At 36.5% G+C, this 22290-nt stretch overlaps 1 protein-coding gene and 1 pseudogene across 4 annotated transcripts in view; both read right to left on the bottom strand.

The window, feature by feature from the left end:
* The window catches only part of Hycc1 (hyccin PI4KA lipid kinase complex subunit 1), an 84812-nt gene extending 67388 nt beyond the window's left edge, over nucleotides 1-17424 (bottom strand). The window contains exons 1-2 of one of the 4 annotated variants that reach the window (XM_087206674.1): nucleotides 17199-17424; nucleotides 10183-10284 (exon numbers count right to left, since the gene is read on the bottom strand). The gene's annotated coding sequence lies outside the window, so the exon portion shown is untranslated. The remainder of the gene's footprint in view (nucleotides 1-10182; nucleotides 10285-17198) is intronic. The other 3 variants (XM_087206673.1, XM_004839566.3, XM_004839565.3) reach the window with 3 other exon arrangements.
* A 2761-nt stretch (nucleotides 17425-20185) lies between these two features.
* LOC101701570 (small ribosomal subunit protein eS21 pseudogene) lies at nucleotides 20186-22051 on the bottom strand (annotated as a pseudogene).
* Between the last annotated feature and the right edge of the window lie 239 nt (nucleotides 22052-22290).

Genomic DNA, 22290 nt, shown 5'->3' with positions numbered 1-22290 from the left:
ATTTTCAGTCTATCAGGAAATCACAAGTCATAAAACCCATCACAAACGAGAGTATGGAATAGAATGCTTTTTTAAAAATGCTAAACCACTGAGGTATGTGTTGTTCTAGTATCAAGTCCTCAACTCACCAACCTGGCTGCTCTTATCTAAATGTTATCTAATTTGTCAATATATTACATAGGATTTTATTCAAGGCTGTTAGAATACTAGCAGAGAGAGAGAGAGAGAGAATATTTGCAAATAATCCTGCAGAAATCCAAAGGCAGGAACAATAAGGGCTTCAGGAAATTGGACCTAAAAGCTAGAAACTAGAATGCAGATCTCTGTTTTCTAAAGACAGTGCATCTTACTATGACTTCTTTGCTTTGTTCAGTGCATGTGTGGCATTCTTTATTTGCTGAACAGTTTTCTAACATACCCTGTCTATGGCCTGTGATGGTTGTTAAAGCCTACCATGACCTTTCAGTTCCAGGCCTATACTCTCCTCTGCTCCAAGCCTGTATTTTTCAATTTCCCAACTCTAAATCCTTGAAATAAACCTCTGACTCTGCCAATTCCTTATTTTGAGCGTGACTACACACTGACTGGCCAGCACAGAAATTGGATGCCCTTGGGACATATTTCTCACCTTAGTCCAACATTTGAGACCAAGGGTATAGACTCATGTAGATAGAGGCTTTTTTTAGAAGTCACTTTCCATGGGCAGAAATGTTAAACATATCTAGTATCTACTGTAAATATAATAACCCAGAAGAAATCTAACAAGCTACCAGGATACAAGAGTTCTATCTGGGAAACCTAAAATTTTATACCTTTCCACAGCCATCCAGTCTCATAGAAACAGCCCACATTAGGCTTAAAATCAGCAAAAACCCAAGACCTTTTCATTAAAAACTGCTTCCAAATCAGGTCACTCTTTACTTATAATTACTCATTTGACTTTTTAACATCTAAGTTATAATGCAGCTTTATTAAATTGGCTCATACATAACAGAAACAGAAACATTTGTCCAATGAATAAATAAAAGAACAAACTTTAAAATGTTTACTAGTTTGGGCCTTGAATTTCATTCTCAGATTGTAATACAACATTTATCCCACCAACCATCCAAAGTAGTTGATATCACAGCAGGCAATAAAAGTCATCCTGAAACCAAGGAATTTTGTACTAGATAAAAGGTAAGGTATCAGAGCTGGAGACATGTTATAAAGCTTTCTATGTAGAAGTAATTGTTAGTGCTATAACAATAAATGACTTTTTCCAAAGTGGATATAATCTAAGTATGGGCTCCAAACTAAATAAATACCCATGATAAAAATGTTTACTATGGGAAAGGGCCTATGGTAAGGGAGGTTTCAAGGCAAGCAAAAAAATACAAATCTCTGGAACAGATAATAGAAGAAATGTCAAGGAGCAAATGTGTATAAGAATTAATTACTATGAAGAACCTGATTTTCTAGGAAGATGATGCAGAAAAGAAAATCATTTCAAAGGAATGAAATCATTGAAAGCCAAGTGTTTTGTTTTGTTTCTTCAGGTAGTGAGATTTGGAAAGCATGCAAGGAAAACACTTTACTACTGAGCTACATTCCCAGTACTTGTTCTTTTATTTTGAGACAGGGTGTCACTAAGATGCCCAGGATGACCTAAAACTTTCAATCGTCTTGCCTTAGCCTTTCTAGCAGGGAAGATTACAGGTATGCACCACTGTGCCCAGCTTGAAAGCCAGATTTTCACAGGGGTCTAACTAGTAGAGAGAAAAGTGAAAGCAATGATGTGGGCAATGTATTTACAATTATGAAGAGAAAAAGAAAAACAATTTTGTTCAATATAATAAAGACAATACCATTAGTGGTGCATTTTTTTATGTTTAATTTTCTCATAAGTAATCATACTATTTATAACATGATTTCTACCTCCATGGCCTCACTCTGTTCTTATGCTTATATTCTAACATGCAAACTTTATATATTAATCAACATTACTCAAGGAAAATATTCTTTTATAAGAATAGTTAATGTGGTCCTTTGAGTGGATTCATACATATTTTATGTCACTGGTTTTAACCAGAGAAAATGACTTTGAACTTAAAGTACTTTTCAATTTCTTTTAAACTGCCTAACAATCTACTTTAAGCGCTGCTTGATGTAGAAATCTCATTTACATGGTGCTAAATGATAGAGTGATAGTTGGCATTGCAAGACTGCACAGAAATGACTTTTTATGCACTAGAACATTCTTAAGCATTCAAGAATATAAATATAGACTTTTAAAAGAAAAAAATAGTACTAGGTATTACAGCCAGAGCCTCGTTCATGCTATGAAATGCTCTACAACTCCCCATCCCTCCTCCATTTAAAAAATGTGTTTGTTTATGAAATAGTGATCCTGTTTCATCAGTCCAGAGTATCTGGGATTACATGCGTGCACCACCACACCTGGCAAAATGTTAAGTTTTCTTGAAAAGTAAAGCCCTCTTGTCAAGTGACTTTTTGTGCGTGTGTGTGTGTTGTACTAGAGATTGAGTCCATGGCCTCACACTGAGCTACATCCCCAGCCTTTTTTATATTTTTTATTTTGAGACAGCATCTCACTAAATCACTAAATTGATCAGACCAGGCTCAAACTTCTGATTCTCCTGCCTCAGCCTCCCTACTGGGATTACAGATGTTTAAGCTCTCACACTTGGCTGCCAGAGGATTTCTTACATGTGTAAATAAGGAGCTGCTTTCAATTTGTTAATCAAATAAACTATAAAAATACATGGCAAGATGAAAGGTGTATAATAATTATTTTTAATAACACAAATCCCCAGAAAAAATTAAAAACTTCACCATCAGTATACATAATTTTATTCTTTTTTTTTTTTTGGTACCGGGGATCAAACTCGGGACCCTGCACTTGCGAGTCAGGCGCTGGAACCACTGAGCTAAATCCCTGGCCCAGTATACATAATTTTAAAGTTTACTGTTGAAGTCATATATTTTAAAATATAAATTATTTAAAATTGTGCTAGTAATTCCAAAGTTCAATTCAGATATTATTAACATAAATGCATACAGTATCTAATGAATAGTCGTTGAATAAAGGAGTAAATTTCACTCTTCATTATGCTTGTCAAATTTACCATCTGCTCTCCATCTCCACAGCAGCACTGAGTCTAGGCCTTTATTGCCTTGACATGGGCTGCTCACAAAGCCTTCCTGCTCCCTTCTGCAGTGCACCATGCATGTTACTGCCATATTCATTGTGCTGAAACACCCCTTTTCTCCTGAACATATCATAATCATAGATCTATCAGATCTTCCAACTCACATCCCACCCTAAATTATGACTATAATTTACCTGTCTAAATTTTACCTATATTCTCCAAAATACACCAGCCCACTCCAGCCTCCATTTTCCATGTTTTTCCTCTCTGTTATGTCATTTATTTCATTCCTCAGCTTTTTACAACCTACCAGGAAAACCTCAGGCTCATGCTGATGGGTTGCCAAGGCAAACTGTCAGAAGAGAACTATGATACAACTGTGAGCCACAATAGCATCCTTAGATGGTTTTAAAGAATGATTGATGAATGTAGATAAACTTGGCTTAGAAAATCTCACTGGCATTTTTAGGAATTCTAAAGAACACATTAATGTAAGTTATGTGTCTCATTAAATATAAGAATACCACAAATGAATGATTTAAAATGTAATAAGGAGTAGAAATCTATAAGAGCAATTATTGGTGTACCATGTTTTACAAAATATAATCACAGTATATGTTAAATGATTTAAGTATTGCCTCAGTAAATTAAAGTCTATTTCATCCTGATACCTAAGGTACAAACTGCAAAGCCTATGCGATAGATTTTTAAATATTGCTGTAAAAATTTTGAACCATAAAAGTTACGTCAGTAGCGTTCATTGATATGATTACAATTGCTTCGCACAGTGATTGGGAGAGCTTTTTACTTATTCACTAGACCAGGACCTTAAGTTGACAAATTTATCATTCATCCCTTCTCAAATTCATATAATTTGTTCACACTATAGCCTGCAAGAACCAGTGTAGGAACAAAGAAAGAGAAGATTAGGTAAAAAGAAGATACAGACTGGGAGGTCATGTTAGGGGATAATGAATTCAAATATTTTATATATGCAAAAAGTCAATATTACCATATAATCAAATTGCAACATTAATAATTCAAAAAAATCCTGAGTACTGAGTATAATGCAAAGTGTTTCTATTACTTTACACTATTGGCAAAAGAACAGTGAAATCTGGTCTGTGTTCACAAAGGGGATATAATCCAGATGGCAAAGGATAAGGGAGGATAAATGAGAAAAACAAATCAATGTAGTACCCTATATTCTTTTTGGGGGGTACCAGGGATCAAACTTGGGACCTTGTGCTTGTGAGGCAGGCAGCGGACCCACTGAGCCAAATCCTTGGCCCATACCCTACATTCTTGAGGGGAACAATTACAAGGACAAGTATCATGATAAAATTATAAGAAATGAACAAAATCAGTAATACATAGTTCAAACAAGAGTTCTGCTTACTGTGCAACTACAAAACAATTACCAAATGTTTATCAAGAAAAAAAAAAAAGCAAAAAGCTATGAATACTTTGGTAGAACATCTACTACTCCACTAATACTTTTGTTTATTGAAATTTTTAATTGCTACATTTAAATCTTTTCCACATAATTAAAAGCAATGTTCAACCTTCTAACTGCTGCTATCCCATTCTTCAAAAGAAAACAGTTAATTGAACATTATTTCAAACATTTTCTATACTATATAAATAGAAGTTCTCAAAATATTACTCTTAAAAATTATTGAAAATGCCAAAGACTGTTTATAGTGGTTATTAATACTGATTAATTTTATCACATGTGGAATTTTTTAATGGCAAAGTTTTAAATATGTATTCATTTAAAAATAATGATAAATTTATTATATGTCAACATAAATAACATTTTATTAAAAATAATTTTTCAAAACAAACAATTACCAATGATTGATGTTGTTTCACATTTTTTGCAAATTTTTTAAAGCCTTGGTTTAATAGAAAATTGATCCTCATAATTGTTTCTGAATTTAAATTGATACAATTATTTTGTTGTGGTTGAGCAGATATATATCTATGTATATAGCAGCAGTGACATAGAGAACTATACAATCATAAAGAACAAGGTAGGATGTGAAAGTTTTCAATTCACAGACCCAGCTCTGCCACTGGTTTGCATTTGATTTTGAGGAAATTGTTTCAGGATCTTCCTCAACTAGAATGAAGGGGATGGGGGATAAGAAATTATATCACTCCATCTAGGAGTGTAGCTCTGAGGTAGAGCACGAGCTTAGCATACCTGAGGCGCTGAATACTCATCACAAAAAGGGGAAGGGAGGAAAGGGGACCAAAGGAAGCAGAGGGGAAGGGAAGAGAGAAAGAGTTATCACTGATACCACAATGCCCACATAGCAGTTACAAAGGTACTCCAAAAATGTACAAGTATGACAGGAGTTTAAATGCCAAAATTTGATCAAAAGTCTTAGCTCCTTATAAGTCAGAGATTTTTGTTTTGCTTTGACTTATAATACAGACAATTTTGCACGCCCCTCCAGAACTCAAACTTGTATTTCATTCTCTAATTAACTTAGTTAATCCTACTTTCAAAACTCTAGTAAACTGCCTCTAAATGATGAAAGAACAAGTGTTTTATTTTTGTATGTATTCAAAATTTTCTTTCAGCAGAGTATCTCAAAATAATATTAAAAATCGACAAAACATTGCACTATTTGATATATTACTCAATTTTAAAATAAGAAGAAATAAATGGTTTAAAATGCACCTATTCAGCTTACAGATAAAGCATTTAATGAAAAAAATACTAAAAATGGCTGTGACAACTCAGTACAACTGGTTGATGACCAAAGAGTATGGCAACTACCAAAGCAATGGGCCTGAGCCAAAAGACAATGCTTACCCCTGTTGATAATAGCACAGGCTAAGTAATGTAGCTAATATTATACACAAGCAATTAGCTCAAATTAACACTGTATTTAAAAGCATTTTATTCAGTTTTCTTCTTCCATTTTCTGCTTTGAAAAAAGCAGCCAGGTCTATTAGCAGAAGCTTCTTCACACTTAAGAACACAAATGTCCCATAAACACTTTCTCCTTGACAAACCAAACAAATTCAATTGAACTAAAGAATTAGCCAGCTGCTTACTACTGGCTATATTTGGGAAATGGGACAGAAGGTGCTTAGTTATTGCTGTACTAAGCTATCAAAATTTCACTCTCCCATGTCTTGCTTAGGGCAAAGGTAAAAAGCTTTGAGGTTTTGGCATTAAAGCTTGGCAATCTATAACTTGGAAGTGGGAAAATTAAAAGTATTTGAGATTTTGTTGCATGCAACCTTACAAGCTATCTATCTATATTAATTTGCTATGGCTACAATAACAAAGTACCACAGACTGGACAGATTAATCACAGAAATTTATATTCTCAGAGTTTTCTAAACTACGAATCTTAGATCAAGATGCCAGCAGGCTTGTTTCTCTTTAAGAGGTATGAGAGAAGAATGTTTTGGGTCTTTCTCCTTGGTTTATACACAACTGTCTTCTCCCTATTTTTACATTGTCTTCCTTCTGTATGTAAATATTCTTTCAAGGGCATCAGTATTATTGGATTAGGACCCATCCTGATGACTTCATTTTAACTTAGTTAACCTCTGTAAAGATCTATTTCTAAATAGTTACATTCTGAGGTTCTACAGTTAAGACATATACATATATATATATATATATACATATATATATATATACACATATATATATATATGTATATATATATATATATATATGAGGGGACATAAGTCAATCCATACCAGCACCAATGCTGTAACCAACTGAATTCAGCAATTAATCTGGCTCTTCTTTTTTTGTACTAAACATGCTTAAATATCATCCATTTATTCATATACTATTGAATGTCTATGTCCTAGATGCTAAATTTACAAAAATAAATATAACATAGTAGCTGACTTAAGGGATTCACATCTATTAGGAGAAACAAGAAAACCTAAAACACAGCAGAAGCAAGCATCCCTTAATCCCTTTTGAAATAAATCAAGATGAATCAGGGTATAAGCAATAAAATAAAATAATAAAATTAAATGAGGAAAATGAGGAGTGTAAAAGAAAACACAAAGCAAATACTACGTCTCAGTCATTTTGCTATCATTCACCCCTCGCCCCTCTCTTTTTCCCAACATAATAGCATACAGAAATATACTTTTCCAAAGCACAGCTCTACTTTATTTCCTTAAAGCTTTTGCAATCTAAGTGGCAGTTTTCCCTGCTGCAATGCTAGGGACAAAAGAAAAGAGAAATGTCAAGAGAACCAAATTCCAATTAACTTGCGAGTGGATGTTTCAGAGTGAGTCACAGCCCTTTAGTAAGCTGGAATGAGACTCTCAATCATTAAAGAAGTCTGCCAATTGAGACCCAGATGTTCAACAGAAAATGAGGGGGTAAAAAGAGAGGAGCAGTGAGAATGTGCAAGTAAACATAGTTAACGGCAGTAATGCCTACTAATAGAGCACAATAATAAAAGCAACAGATCTCGACTGCACAAAATTCTACTTGATTTTTCCCAATCAGAACTTCAGTGGGCTTACTGATACACAGTAGTTGCTTTTCTTGGTTTTAAAAAATTTTAGTAATCAAAGCAGAAATAAATAATTCGGTACTACTATAGATTCATATTAACTGGGATAACAATTTCTTTCAGCAGAAGCTGAATTATAAAATTATTTTTAAAATAAAGTTTTTAATATAGTCTTATACTAATATAACAAAATGTACCCTAGACATTTCTTTATAGATGAATATGAAACTAAAATCAGCAGAGCAAAAATTTCTGGATTGGTTCCTCTCAAAGTACTTGAAACTCCCATAAAAATATTTAATGCCTAAAATATTTTAAGTATTTCTTTTTCAACTATTCATTGTTTCTAAAGAAAGGTTTAATTACAAAAATAAAACATCTGCTTGGACCTTTTGGCCAATAACTAATTAATAGAATTCAAATTCAATAAATCACATTACATTAACTCTTTAGAGCTTTATAACCTGGTGACATGAAGAATATCTGTTCTGATTTTCACTGTAATCAGCTTAATATGATTTCCATGAAGAGTCTAGCCTTTCTGAGGAGCTACCTAAAACTGTATAATATATCTGCAGTTCTCATAGTGAAACAAATATGCACTTATTTTTCTTGATATGTTCTTTCTTAGCCTATCCTTTCTTTCTTTTCAAACTATCATTTTCATGAGTAATACAGCATCTAATCAACAAATAAAAGTACTAAAAATTAGATATTAGGGCCAGGGATTTAGCTCAGTGGTGCCACCGCCTGCCTCGCAAGCGCAAGGTCCTGAGTTCGATCCCCGGTACCAGGAAAAAAAATTAGATAGTATATGTTTGAAAAGAAAACGTATTAAAGGATCCCTTCTATAAAAGTTTAAATAGATAACACAGTTAACACAAATTACTTCAAGCATAATTTAAATTTTTCTTCCATTCCTTTCTGTAAGAGGAGGAGTCATACCTTATATTCCTCTTATAGCCTCCTTCCTCGTGTTTTAATACAGTTCAGTAAACAGAGGAAGCAACATGGCATAATAAAAAGAATGCTAACTTTAGAGAACAAAAGACCTCATGACACTTTTCAGAATGCTAACTTTGGAAACCAAACATCTCATGCTACTTTCTATCCAGTTACTTAAACTTTCTAAATCTCAGCTATGAAAGTGGGTGTTAACATCTACAGTACAGGAATAATACAAATAAAACACAACACATAGTAGATGGTCAAAAACTATAGTTCTAAATATACTAACAAAATATCATTTGGACAACTGAGAATGTATTTCAGAATCTTACCACTCTCAAGTGTGTGGGGAAGGATTATAATACCCCTCTAGCTACTTTCATCCTCATTTATTCTTCATTGATCACTCTCTGATGTAACAGCTTCATTTACTGCTACAACCTCCAGCTCCTTAACTGCCTTTACAGAATAAACTCCTCAGGACCTTACAACCAGCAAATCTACCAGCTCTTTCTCAATGTTCATTCTTTAACTATGCAGCAAGTATCTTCTCTTCTCAAACTCTTATTTCTTGATTTCACTGACTTCATTATTCTGGTTCCGTAACCCTTTTCCAAATTTTCTACACTTCTCTAACAGTCTGTGTGATTTGTACGTTTTAGTTGATGCTTCTACTTCCACTCATTTCTAAACTATTATTGCCTTCCTCTTCATTCTCTTATTAGGACTCACTTGCAGCTTCATAATTTCCCAAAATAGTTTCTCCCTATTGAAGTGCACACTGCTTTGTGGACTATGTTGTCACTCAGTCTGCCACAGTAACATCTATCAAGTAACACATCAGCAGGAACCTTGAATTCGATGCCCGGTACCAAAAAAAAAAAAAAAGCATATATGCCTAGCAAATTCAAAGTGGTCATAATGGCAACTTTTTAATGCCCCAGTGAAGGGAGAGGGGATTGTGAGTCTGCATGTGTTGTTAGAATCAACACCCTAACTGAATTAACTAAATGTTAATTTATTCCCTGGTACCCCTCCCCCCCAAAAAGATATCCTAAATGTTAATTTATATTTTAAAGAGAAAAAACAAGAGTTCAAAAAGATAAAAATAGAGTTCATAATGACTTGCCTAATTTAGGCACTTTTAAGGCTTACATTATTCTCTAAAATTTCCAAGGCTATATGTCACACCATTAAAAAAGTAAATGTAAATCTTCCAATAGCTGAAACCTAAAAATAATCTTTACAGTACAATTTAAGAAATGATATAAAATGTTTCCATTAAGTCAAGTACAAATGGATGGATCTCTATGCATTTATGTAAGAAAGCCACTAATGTTCAACTGTCAAAAAACTCTTTGTTCAAGAAAACACACACCAAATAAACACCACTTAATGTCTATAACTAAAAGGCTACTCTGATGTAAGGCTCAAAAATGACAAATATTTGAGCTACAATAGAAAAGTATTGTTCCCAAAACTCTTTCATCTCTTATGTATGGTACACTTAGCATCCTTTATAACATATAAACAATATTGAGGAATGAAAATTAATCTTGAGAACTCACCAAATTAAAATGTGAATTATATTAAGTACATTATATGGGCCGGGGATTTAGCTCAGTGGTTTCGCCGCCTGCTGTGCAAGCACAAGGACCCAAGTTCGATCCCTGGTACCAAAAAAAAAAAAAATAGTACATTATATAAATATCAACTTTAAGTCTCTCCATCTCCTCCTACCCCATTCCAGGATCATCTACTATAACCATATAAAGCTATATCTGTTAAAACAGAAGATATGACATCAACACAGAACAGGCCAGTAATAATTGACAGGTTTACCAAAAGCTGGAAGCTAATTGTGTAAAGAGGAAAAATACTTCATAAGATCCTCGAATGATGAAATCTACTTCTCAATAATAGGAAGAGAGGGAAGTATCCTAATTAGGAAAAATTAGAGAACCAATTTTAAAATATGTGCTATGACATCAGATAGGAATTGAGTTTAAACTCTCTTGCTTGGCTAATGATGTGTTTTGTTTTGTTTTTTGGTACCGGGGAATCAAACTCGGGTCCTTGCGCTTGCGCAGCAGGCGGCGAAACCACTAAGATAAATCCCCGGCCCCAGTGACGTGTTTTGAATAAGACTTAACCTCTGCATCTCAGATTATCTGTAGAACAGGAATAAAAATCCTTCATAAAATGATACAATTAAATGAAATTAATTATGAAAAGCACTTAGAAAGTATTTGAGTATACTAAGTTCTCAATAAAGTATGCCAACGACCTAGATATTTTTATAGCGAAACTATTTCAAACCTTCCAAGAGATTAGTTGCCAGACCAAAAGAAAAAATGAAAAGCTCCCCCCTCTCTCTTTTCCCCCTTTCCTCCTCCCTCCCTCCCTCTCTTACACATCTATCATATTTTAAAAAACCAAAGTGTTAAAAAAAAGGTCATACAAAAGAACACTATGAGAGTACTCCATAGCAAATCAAATATAGCACTACTTTAAAGAGATAAGCTATTATCAAGTTGCCTTTACCCTCAAAAGAACAGTATTAAGTGAAATCTATTAGTGAATCTTCTAATACAATTCAACAAAGAGGTAAAAGAAGAAAAAATACTCAATGTGCTTTATGTGAACATGTGATCAAATTACTATCTACCACAGTTCAAAACTAAAAAAGGAATACAAGACTATTTTTTTTAACATTCCATAAAAAAATCTGAATATACAAATTGTATTCATTCAAGTAAGAAATGAGCCAAAGATGTCCACCACTGTTACTATAATTTAACATTATTCTAGAAGTTCTGACCAAGGCAATAAAAAAGAAACAAGAATTAAATGTTGCCTAGAAAAATAAATGATCATCATTTACAAATGGTATAGCTGAGTTATTATAAAATCCAATAAAAACTATTTGAATTAAGAATTTCATAAGATAACCAGTTAGAAAAGGGTATGAAAATAAATTTTCTATAGTCCATCAGACAGATATAATCCTTTTTATAAAATAATGAAAAAAGATCTTATTTATAATTGCATCAAGTTCTAAAATACCAGAGGGGCAGAACCCACATAAAAAAACTAGAAACTGAGTGAAAAAATTCAAAACTACATCTTGAGTCATAAAAGATAGCTTGAAGAAGTAATGATAATTTTGTAGGGACTGCACACCTATTTCTAGAAAGTTTAGATATTCCAATCAGGTTCTTTGGGGACCTTAATAAATTACATTTAGAAATATGAGAAATGCTGAAAATGTTTTGAAAAAGATAATGACAAGAATTGCTACAACCACAGTTTAGAATCACTGGAGCAAAAATAAACAGCTCGGGCCGGGCATTTAGCTCAGTGGTTTTGCCACCTGCTGCGCAAGCTCAAGGACCCGAGTTCAATCTCCAGTACCAAAAAATATTAAAAAATTAAAAATAAACAGCTCAATGAAATAAAACAAACATTAAAAAAATCAATTACTATAGGTAGATAGATTATATATACATGATTTGGTACTTAAAACTTCCAGGGAAATACAATTGTTCAATAAATAGCATTAAAAGAATTGATTTGTCACTCTATATTAGAATACACTGCAAATAAATGAAAAATGTAAATATTTTTTAAAACTGTGAAATTACCAAAAGTAAGTAGAAATGAATAGTTAGATAATTTGGGAATGGGAAAGGCCTTTCTAAGCAAGCAGATACCATAAAAAAAAATTTTTGACAGATTTAACCACATTAAAATGTTAAAAATCTGTTTAAAAAGAAAAACATACCAAAACCAAAATCAGAATGTAAATTTTAAAACAGAGAAATTATTTACAATGGAATTTGACAAAGGTGTAACAATTGAAGCTACAGAGCTCTCATAACTCAGTTTTTTAAAATCTCCAATATTATAATAGACAAAAGTAACATAATTCACAAAATAAATATAAATATTTGTTACTGATAATCCATAGAAATAACAATTACAGAAGATAACCCTACTGTCGAATGAGAATTAATTGTCCGTTCTGACTGCGGAGAAGGTGCGGACACTCTCAAGCACAACTAACACACATGAATTTATTCCATCTTTCTGAAAGGCCATCTATTCGTACCTATTAAAATCACTAAATGATGCATACTGTATGACTTCAGGGCTAACCTAAGGAAAGAAGGACATGGGCAGTACTTAACCTATCAAGAAGCTAACTGCTATTCATTCAAAATTATTGAAAAGAGCTTAAATTTTCAAAAATCAATTAGGTGGTTAAATAAACTTTGGTAAATCTATATACAAGAATATAAGATGCATACTTTAAATGATGTTTTGTTGTAAAGAATAATATTGTACTGACTTGGGTAAGCATTCATATTGGTGAAAATAAGTGAAATATTAAGTGAAAGCTAGCGACAAAATTTCATGGTCCAAAATTTTTTAATGACAAGAAATAGAATGGTTTCTTTGTGTTTAAGAATATGTAAACACCCACTTTAAAAGACCTATACAGATAGATATTCACCAAAATATTAATAATATGTATCTCTGGGTGAAGATATTAAAAATGCTATTTATTATCTATATAGTCCTGAATTTCCCAATTTCCTACAATAGCTATGTACTACACTAGTAATTAAGAAAATACACAATGTTTACAATGTTGTTGTGACTATAGTAATAACAGTATCCAAAATTATGTTAATACTGATATTCCTATTTTTTCAGGCTACATCAAAATTAGGGTTACCTTTCCTGTCTAGGTGAACTCATACTTTGATTTTTTTTATCACAATGAAGAAATTTTCAGAGCTATAAAAGACATTCAGACAAAACATTTCATCCCACCTTTTATGATCAAGTAAAATGTCAAATAATATTCAGATATTAGCTCTCCTTTCATCCCCCGCCCTCAACAAAGGTAAGACTCAAGGATGAGGAACAATCTCTGGCTCTCTACATTCAAATCCTGACCAGAAATTTTTAAAATAAAATAAAAGTGTAGGGGCAGAAAACATAGGTATTACCTTTCTCGGGATAAAAAGTAGTGTGCCTTTAACAACTTCTAATCACAACTCTTCTCTGTCTCCTTTTGGAGAGGAATGATTTTCCTCTCCCAATAATTTATAAGGTAATATCTAAAGGACAAGTAAGCAAGATTTCGTCTTGGGCAAATGCTTTAAACAGGAGATTTTCAAGTGTTAAACGTTCTGTTTCCCCAGTACAGCCTAACTAGGAGAGGGCCAAAAAGACTGGCAGTACTTGGCTCTTGACAATAAGCAATAGACAAACTGCTAATTCCATCTGCCCCCCTCCAAATAATGACAAAGCATTGCATGGTGGTGCTAGGGGTCTCAGGCTCCAGACAAGGGGTTTTTCTGAGGGGCATTCATTTTCACAGTACTGAGATTTTCTCTAAGTTCTCTGAATATATAAGAGGTACTCCAGAGAAACAATCTTGATACTACATGACAACATTGCTAATAACAAAGAAATATATTATCTTTCACATCATATTCTGTTAGAGATATTGCTTTCAAAATTCTTTTTTCTCACTGATCAAAATTCTGAATTCCTTCCATTTCTAGTCAAATAATTATTTCATCTTTCCTGAATTGCCTACCTCCTTGTCTTTACTCTCACCTTCCCTATGAATGTAAACAAACATAATATTTCTTCAAATATTCTTCTGCATTGGTTTTCAACAATTTCTGTACACTGAAATAATTTAGGGAACTGTGAAAAAACAAAACAAAAACAAAAAGCAGTACAAGTAATCTACACTGATAAAAAGTAGATGAGTGATCAGTGGTTTCCTGGGGATGAGAGGGAAAGATGACAAAGGGAGACAAGAAAACTTTAAGAGGTGTGGATATGTGCATTATTTTAATTGTACTTATGGTTTTTCATTGTAAACATGTCAGATGTTAAATTACACACTTTAAAAATGTGTAGTTTAGTATATGCTGATTATATTTTGAAAAACTGTGTAAATAAATAACCAATGTTTGGGCCCTAACCCACTGCCATTGGAATAAGGGTGAGGCTCCTTCTGGAAATCAAAATTCTTAAAAGCTCTCCAGAAGATTGTAAACGTGTAACCCAGATTGAGAGGCACTTCTCTACAGCTATCATTTTCTCTGTTCTTTACGTAGAGTTAGTTTTCTTGAAAAGCCTCAGTCATAGGCAACTAATTTATTAACTACCCTTACTTGCCCAATCATCTGAAGATTGTTTCTGAACCACCAGCCACCTAAAGCTGTACTTGTTAAAGTCAGTTAGGGACTACTAATAAAGTCACTGGTTACTGGGGTCCTCCTGACACATCTTTACAGCATTCAAGATTATTTATCCATTCCTCCTCCTTTTGAAAGTCTCTCTACCCTTAGCATCTTTCCTGATGTTTCTCCTACCTTTCTCTCTAATGACCACTCTTTCAGACTATTCTACCTATTTCTGCTATTGATCAGTTCTCTGGCTGCTGCTTTAATCATGCTAATGGACTTCCTTGTGGTAGTTCTACAAAACCAAATTGATACATCTTTAATTCAACCCCAAGCTTCTCTCTAATCCTGATTTCCTTTATAAGTTCCACATCCATAGATCCAAATACCTATCTACATCTTCAGCTGAATGTTCCACCACTTCCTCAAATTCAAAAATAGAATTTATCATCTTCTGTCACTCTATGTATTCCTCACTTCCAATTAGTGGTACCAAATCAAATCCTCAGAGTCTTGCTTGTTCCTCCTTTCTTACCATATAGACAATCTGGACCCACTGGATTCTATCTTATCTTAGTCAAAATCTAAAATACATACCCAATAAATGCCTTTTCATTCATCACCTTCAATCCAATCCCTTTAGCTAAGGATAGAATGCTGTGATCTGATCCTCTACCACCCTCAGAATTCTCATCTTCCACCATTTTCCTACTAACCCTGCATCAATCCATGTAAGTGTCAATGTTGTTGACTTATCAACTGTCAACATAGGCTAGTCATTGTCAGTGACTTCCCCAACTTCCACAGTTTCTCATCCTCCTTGCTTTCTCAGTTATTACATCCTCCTTCTAGAAAGCGCTTCATTAACCCTTGCACTTCAAAATCCTGTTACGTGCTCCCAATTCCAGCTATATTCAAGGTAAGTTGACCATTTTCTATTCTACGTTTCCTTACTACACTAGGCATATCTCTGCACTTATTACACGGTATTATAAATGTTGCTTTACTATAATGTTACTAATACATCATACATTACACAATAAATTTGAGGGCAAGAGTTACGACATTCATTTCTAAATCCCTAGTACCTACTAAGCCTAGGGCAATGCAATGTCAATTTGTTTGACATAATTTCAATTATTTACAAAGCAAACTTGATACTTCAAAAAAGTTCTTGAATAGTAAGACTTTAAAGATTTCTTAGGATTCATTATTTATATATATAAATTCATTATTTATATAGAAATTCACTATAAACAAACCTCCCAGGATTATCACATTGACACAAAGTTAAACTAATCCTTATGACTTTATGCAGCTAAGATTTTACAAATTGAAAATCTCAAACTGTAAAGTGTTACATGAACAAAAAAAAATGTGGCATACCTGCTCCAAAAACTACTGTGAAGCCCAAAGGACAAATGATTTGCACAAAGACAGGTGGACCCTACTGCCTGTAGTATTTAGTCTCAAGATAAGGAGTAGCTAGCTGCCAGTGGAACAAACTCCCCCTACCTGAAGAGCCCGGCAGCGGCCAGGCGTGCGATATTGTATTTCTCAGAGAACCGAGTCTGTGCAGTATTAAAACCACTAGGGCAAAATTAAAATCTTTCAGGAATGCCTAAACTCTGAGGGTACAAAGCACACGTGCACCCTGAAGGGCGGATACCCAGTTTTGCTGAAGCATGGAAACTTGGGCTCTTTAATGCAACAATTTTCAACTAAAAGCCCTAACGATTCTGGGGTAGGGTAAAATCAGCCTCGGAAGAGTAACTCGTGCAATGAAGGAGGCAAGGGCTGCAGAGATCTTCAGCGTAGTAAATAACCAAGAAATTGCAGCTGCTCTCTAACCCTGTCTGCCCCGCGCGGGACCAAAGAAGGAGGCAAAGGGTGTTTTCAAAAAGGAGCGGGGTCGACAGGGACCATCTTGGCCAGCAGACTGGACGGATGGCGGAGGTCTCCCCAGCGTGCAGACAGAGGGCAGGAGGTAGCGGCACCAGACCGGGGGCGGTGTGGGGATTCCCACCTGGAGCCAACTCCGCAGAGGGGCCGAGGCTGCAGCACCCGGTCACGCCCGGGGCTGGACCGCTGCTCGCCGAGAAGGAGGGAGACTGGGTCCGCGCCCTCACGGCTGCCGCCTTCCAGGCAGCGGGAGGGCTGAGCCCAACTTCGGGGTGAGCAGGCGCCGGCCGCAGCCCACCCGCGGAGCCTCGCGCAGGAGCCGTTACCCCCAACCAAGCCGCAGCCCCGGGCGCAAAGTCCCATCCCCTCCCCGCAGCCGCCTCCTCGCCCAGGCTCCTCCCTGACAAAAAAGTTCTCGATCTCCGGCCGCCCTGGGGGCCCCGCGCGAGTCGCTCCCCCGGACTCACCAGAGCGGCTATGGAAGCTCCACTGCAGAACCTCGAACTGCGCGGCTTGCAGCCACCACGAAGGCGGCGGCTGTGCTTTCTCCAGAGTAGCAGCACCACCTGCCCCCCTTCTTCCTAGCAGAACGGGTCCCGGAGAGCCATCTTCCCGCTCCTCTCACTGACAGACAACCCACACCCGAGAGCCGCCACTGCCCCCATCCACTCTGACAGGCACGAAGAGAGACCCGTCTGCAGGCAGCCAACCACGACCGCCCCACGACAGTTCAGCCTATCGCCGCCCTCCGGGGTGGGACTAAAACAACTTCTTCACCAATAACAATCTTCTGCTGCGGGACTTGGGGCGGAGCCATGAAAGGGGAGGGAGGGTAGATTTGAGTGGGCTAGGTCTAAGAAATGGGCGTGGTCGGGCTCCCGGAGGAAATGATTGACTCTAGGGTTCGCGGTGGCAGCTAAAGAAAGGGATCAGTAAAGATCTCTTAAACTCTGAGCCCTTAGGGCTTATGGCCTTCTCAGAGGAAAATAAGCTCCACCCAATGATGTTAACTGTGGTAAGATAAGAGAAAAAAATTGATATTTTAATTATTGGGCAGGAGGATTTACTTCCCAGCAGCTAATTCAAATGACAAGCATTTATCCAAATCTTTCAGATCCCCTGAAAAGGAGTACGTCTTTTGCAAAATGATAATAAAAATCCTTTCTTACTTAATCATTGCTTTTGGCCTTAGCCTAGAAAAATTCTAATATATTTTCCCGATTTTCTTTTCATGGGCTGTTTTTATTTTCTCCAACATGTGGCCAACACAATCCGATTTCTGTTAAAGGGTGAGAAGTCTAAGCAATGTGAGTGTCTACTTTCTTTGAGGGGAATCTGGAAAGATCAGGCCGGGTTACTGTTGGAGGATTGACATGATAATTTAGGTCCCTGGGGCCAGAGCCTGGTCAGTGGGAGTGTTTACCCAAAGGAATAGAGACAGGAAGCCCCAGACAGTATCTTGTACCCTGACATCCTAGAAAAATCTAAGAAGTTAAATTTTGCCATCAAGATCTGGGGAGTCGAGAGGGGCACAGTGGAGCACAACTGCAATCCCAGCACTCAGGAGGCTGAAGCAGGAGGATCTCCATGAGTCTGAGGCCAGCCTGGGCTACATAGTGAATTCAGGGCCAGCCTGAACTACAAAGGGAGACCCTGCCTCAAAAAAACGGGGGAACAAAAAAGATCTGGGGATTGGAGGGGGTAAGAGGGTAAAGAGGGAAGGACAGCCAAACGTTCAAATAGATCACAAACAGGAGAAAGTGAAGGAGTACACACACACAATCAGTTTCACTGTCTTTTGGCCATGTGGACCACTGATATGTTGGGATGAATTAAAGAGCCAAGGTGTCTGGAGGCAGGAAAGCCAATCAGGATCAGAGCAAGATTCCAGAAGAAGAACACCTGAACCACACCTGTGAAAGCTGAGATGGAAGGTCAGAGGAAATATTGGCTTCCTACTCTGTGCAAGACACCTGGTTTGTCAAGGATACAAATAAATGCTAGAAGCTGAGAGCATAAACAGCAAGATAAAAAACAGGTAAAGAGTTAAGCAAAGATTAATCATTTAATGCAACAATAGAAGAGATGACACTAAGAAGCCCACAATTCATTGTTCAGATGACTTGCTAGTGGAACAAGCAATCCCTCGAGTCAGGGGGAGTCAGGGAAGGATTCATGAAAGAAGTTTAAACTGAGCTGAGTCTTGAAAACTGAGGAGGAATTAAATCAGAAAAAAATGTGAGGAGGAAACTCCTCGAATGCTTGGAGAAAAACACCAAATGGGAAGCACAAGCAACGTTCAGAGGACATAGGAAGCAATTTGGGCCACCCAGAACCTGACAAGCTTGGTTGTGCAAAGATAATAGAGTGCCTTGAATACAGGCACAAAAGTTCAGGAGAAATGTATTCTCTCCTTTTGCCTTGTGGCTTTTTGTCTGCTCATTAAAATCACTTAGGATGCTTTCAAAAATATTAATGCCCAAACCATACCCCATACCAAGTAAATCAGAAATTGGAAGATGGGGCTTAAATATAGGAATATTTTAAAAGCTTCCCAACTGGTTCTAATATACACGCAGGGTTCAGATCAAGGGGAATGTTATGGCTTGTGTTTAGTTGTCCGCCAAAGCCTCATGTGGTCATAAGTGGTGCTTTTTCAGAGATGGCTAGATCTAGAATGTGTGATCCTAAAATTGATTTATGATATAATGTTGGGCTCAAGGGCACTGGGATTAAGGATGTGAGTGCTAACTACCCTAAGTAGTCTAGATAAGACAAAAGAGATAGAAGGACACTGTTAAAGGCCCTTGTTGCTCTGCTATCTTCTGTTCACCATGAACTGTTGCCTCTCTGCTATACACCACCCTGCCCTGGAGCCTGCCAATTATGGACTAAAACTTCTACAAACTGTGAACTAAATAAACCTTTCCTCCTTTAACTTTTGGTGCCAGGTATTTTGTCTCAACAAGGAGAAAAATAATTAAGACAGGGGATGACACTGTAATATTTTACTAATGCTAAATTGTTTATGTAAAATGGATTGAGGTGAGAGAAACTGAAATCTGCCCATGTATGTACAATTTGTTTTCTTTCTGCAAGAAGACAGGAAGCAGTTTACTGCCCAACTTCACTTCCCGTTTTATACTGGCGAGATAAAATACAAGTCAATCTAAGTTAAATCTTCCACTAAGTCAGAGTAAGACCAAAGTACAAATTAATGTTAGCAATTCACTCTCCAACACAATTTGTGCATATAAAAATAATTTCCAACAATAACAATCTGCGGCTAACTGTTACACATAATCACTTATATTTTAGTGGCAAAACACAAGAAAAATGCCTAAGGGAACATTCTGTTTCAAAAGAGAAATGCTTTTAACCTACTTTTTTTTTTTGGTGGTGGTTTCTAACCATTTATTTATGACAAATGTTCCACATCTACAACTGTCTCCACTCAGAAGTTCTTTGAGACAAAGCCATCAGCCTTAGCCGATGATAGAATAGAGTCATCTGATTCATCCATTTGCAAATGGCCCCACAGATAGTGTAGGTTTTAAACTGGCCATTACAGCTGTCCATGACCTTGTCAACTTCTGCCAGGTTCACTGGATGGATGCTTGGTCTTTGGTACCAATAATGTGGTTGCTGGCAGAGCATTTCTGAGGCACATACAGATCCACAAACTCGCCAGCGTCTTCTGCATATTGAGACCCCACCTGCTGCCTCCACAACTAGCATGAAAAGAGAAAGGCTTAACCTACTTTTTAAAAAGCAGCATATTCTAGACTTATCCTATCCTTCTTTGCTGTATCTGTGAGCACAATTCCACATTAAATATTAAAATGCATTTACCTTCTTAAAAATAAGTTTATAAAAAGGCCATGCAAGGGCCAGGGATTTAGCTAAGTGGCACTGCACCTGCCTCGAGAGCACAAGGTGCTGAGTTCGATCCCTGGTACCACAAAAAAAAAAAAAAAAAAAAAAAGGCCATGCGAACATTATAAAGCGTGAATATTTTCCCTGTGATTTAATTTTAGAAACGTTAAGGAAAAAAATAGCTCAAATAAATTTCTATTAAAGTCAGCTGGAAAACAACTAAGTAATATGACTATTTAAAATGTAACACAAGAATTTTGTCTTAAAAAAACAACATGAAATGTGTTTAAATGTTACTTTAGTGGCCAGGGATTCATCTGCCTCGCAAGTGCAAGGTTCTGAGTTCAATCTCTGGTACCAAAAAAAAAAAAATGTTACTTTAGTGATATGTTAGTTATTAAAAGGAAAATATATGTGCCTGAGAGGTCACTGAAGGGTTTGTTGTGTCAAATGCCTTTTCTAAGGGAACCTGTCCAGAGCCTCCCTCTGAGGTAGCAAGCAGCCTAAACCATGATCTATGCCATGCAACTCCCTTTGCAGAGCCATATAACCTGAAGAGGCAAACTTTAAAAATGACCAAATGTGAACACTCTACCCAAACTGAAATAACCAGTCACTACCTCACTATCTACACTACATGTATCCTCTCTCTCTCTTATTAATTTTATTGGTACATTTTAGATATATAGTGATAACGTTCATCATAGGAAATTTGTACCTGTACATGACATATCTTGCTGCTTCTGCTTTTCTCATTCCCCTCCCCTCCCTTCAACCTTTCTTCCCCTCCTTATTTACAAAAGCTTTATTTCCATTTTTTCTTTCTAGTCTTTTTTTTTCTTGTCCCTTCCTTCCTTTCCCCCTCCCCCCTCATTTGTTCCCCTTCCCATTTAAACATTTTCTTCTTTTGCAACAAAGTCTCGCTACCTAGTTTAAACTGGTCTTGAACTCACTGTGTAGCCCAGGCTAGCCTCAAAGTCTCAGCCATCCTCCTGCCCCAGCCTCAAGAGTGCTGGGATTACAGATGTGTGCCACCACACCCGGCTTGCTCATTCTCTGTTAAGAATTGAACTGGAAATAGAAAGAGAAAATCATTCCCATGGTGGAAGCAGAAGTTAAAAAGTCAGGAAATAGAAGATTGGAGAAGCCATAAGCAGGACAAGTTATGAGCCATCTGAGGCCATTGGGTAGAGAAGAGACCTCTACAGTAGAGGGTGAAGCGACTGATAACAAAAGCACAGTAGAAGCAGAGACAGAGTAGGACGAGTCACTATCATAAAGACTGGCAGTGAAGACCTGTTGCTGAACAGGGAACAATGAGACCACCCATTTCCTGCTGCTGCCTTAGATACCTCCAACCCCCAGTGTTTACGTCCCACATCTGTGACGTCCAGCTGTGGTTGTTTCCACTTCGTTGCCTGTGGTATTGCAAGGGAATGGTCATATCTTCCACCTCTGTGTAAACTAATAAATAGATCTCTGGGATTATGGGCCATGCCATGATGATACATATTGTGGTTTTCATTCATGTTCCTGGATCATAACACCCCTAGCCCTTGTTATCTTCTAAATAACTGGAACACAGGAAGAGAAACCACCAGCAGAGTGAAAAGACAACATAAAATATGGGAAAAAATTTTACCAGCTGTTCCTCAGACAAAGGTCTACTATCTAGAATCTATA

Source organism: Heterocephalus glaber, unplaced genomic scaffold (assembly GCF_053883595.1).
Source record: "Heterocephalus glaber isolate CG9 unplaced genomic scaffold, H.glaber_assembly_v1.0 deba00000676, whole genome shotgun sequence".
Lineage (NCBI taxonomy): Eukaryota > Metazoa > Chordata > Mammalia > Rodentia > Bathyergidae > Heterocephalus > Heterocephalus glaber.
The sequence above is the reverse complement of the archived record's forward strand: the minus strand, read 5'-3'. Positions and strand labels throughout refer to the sequence as shown.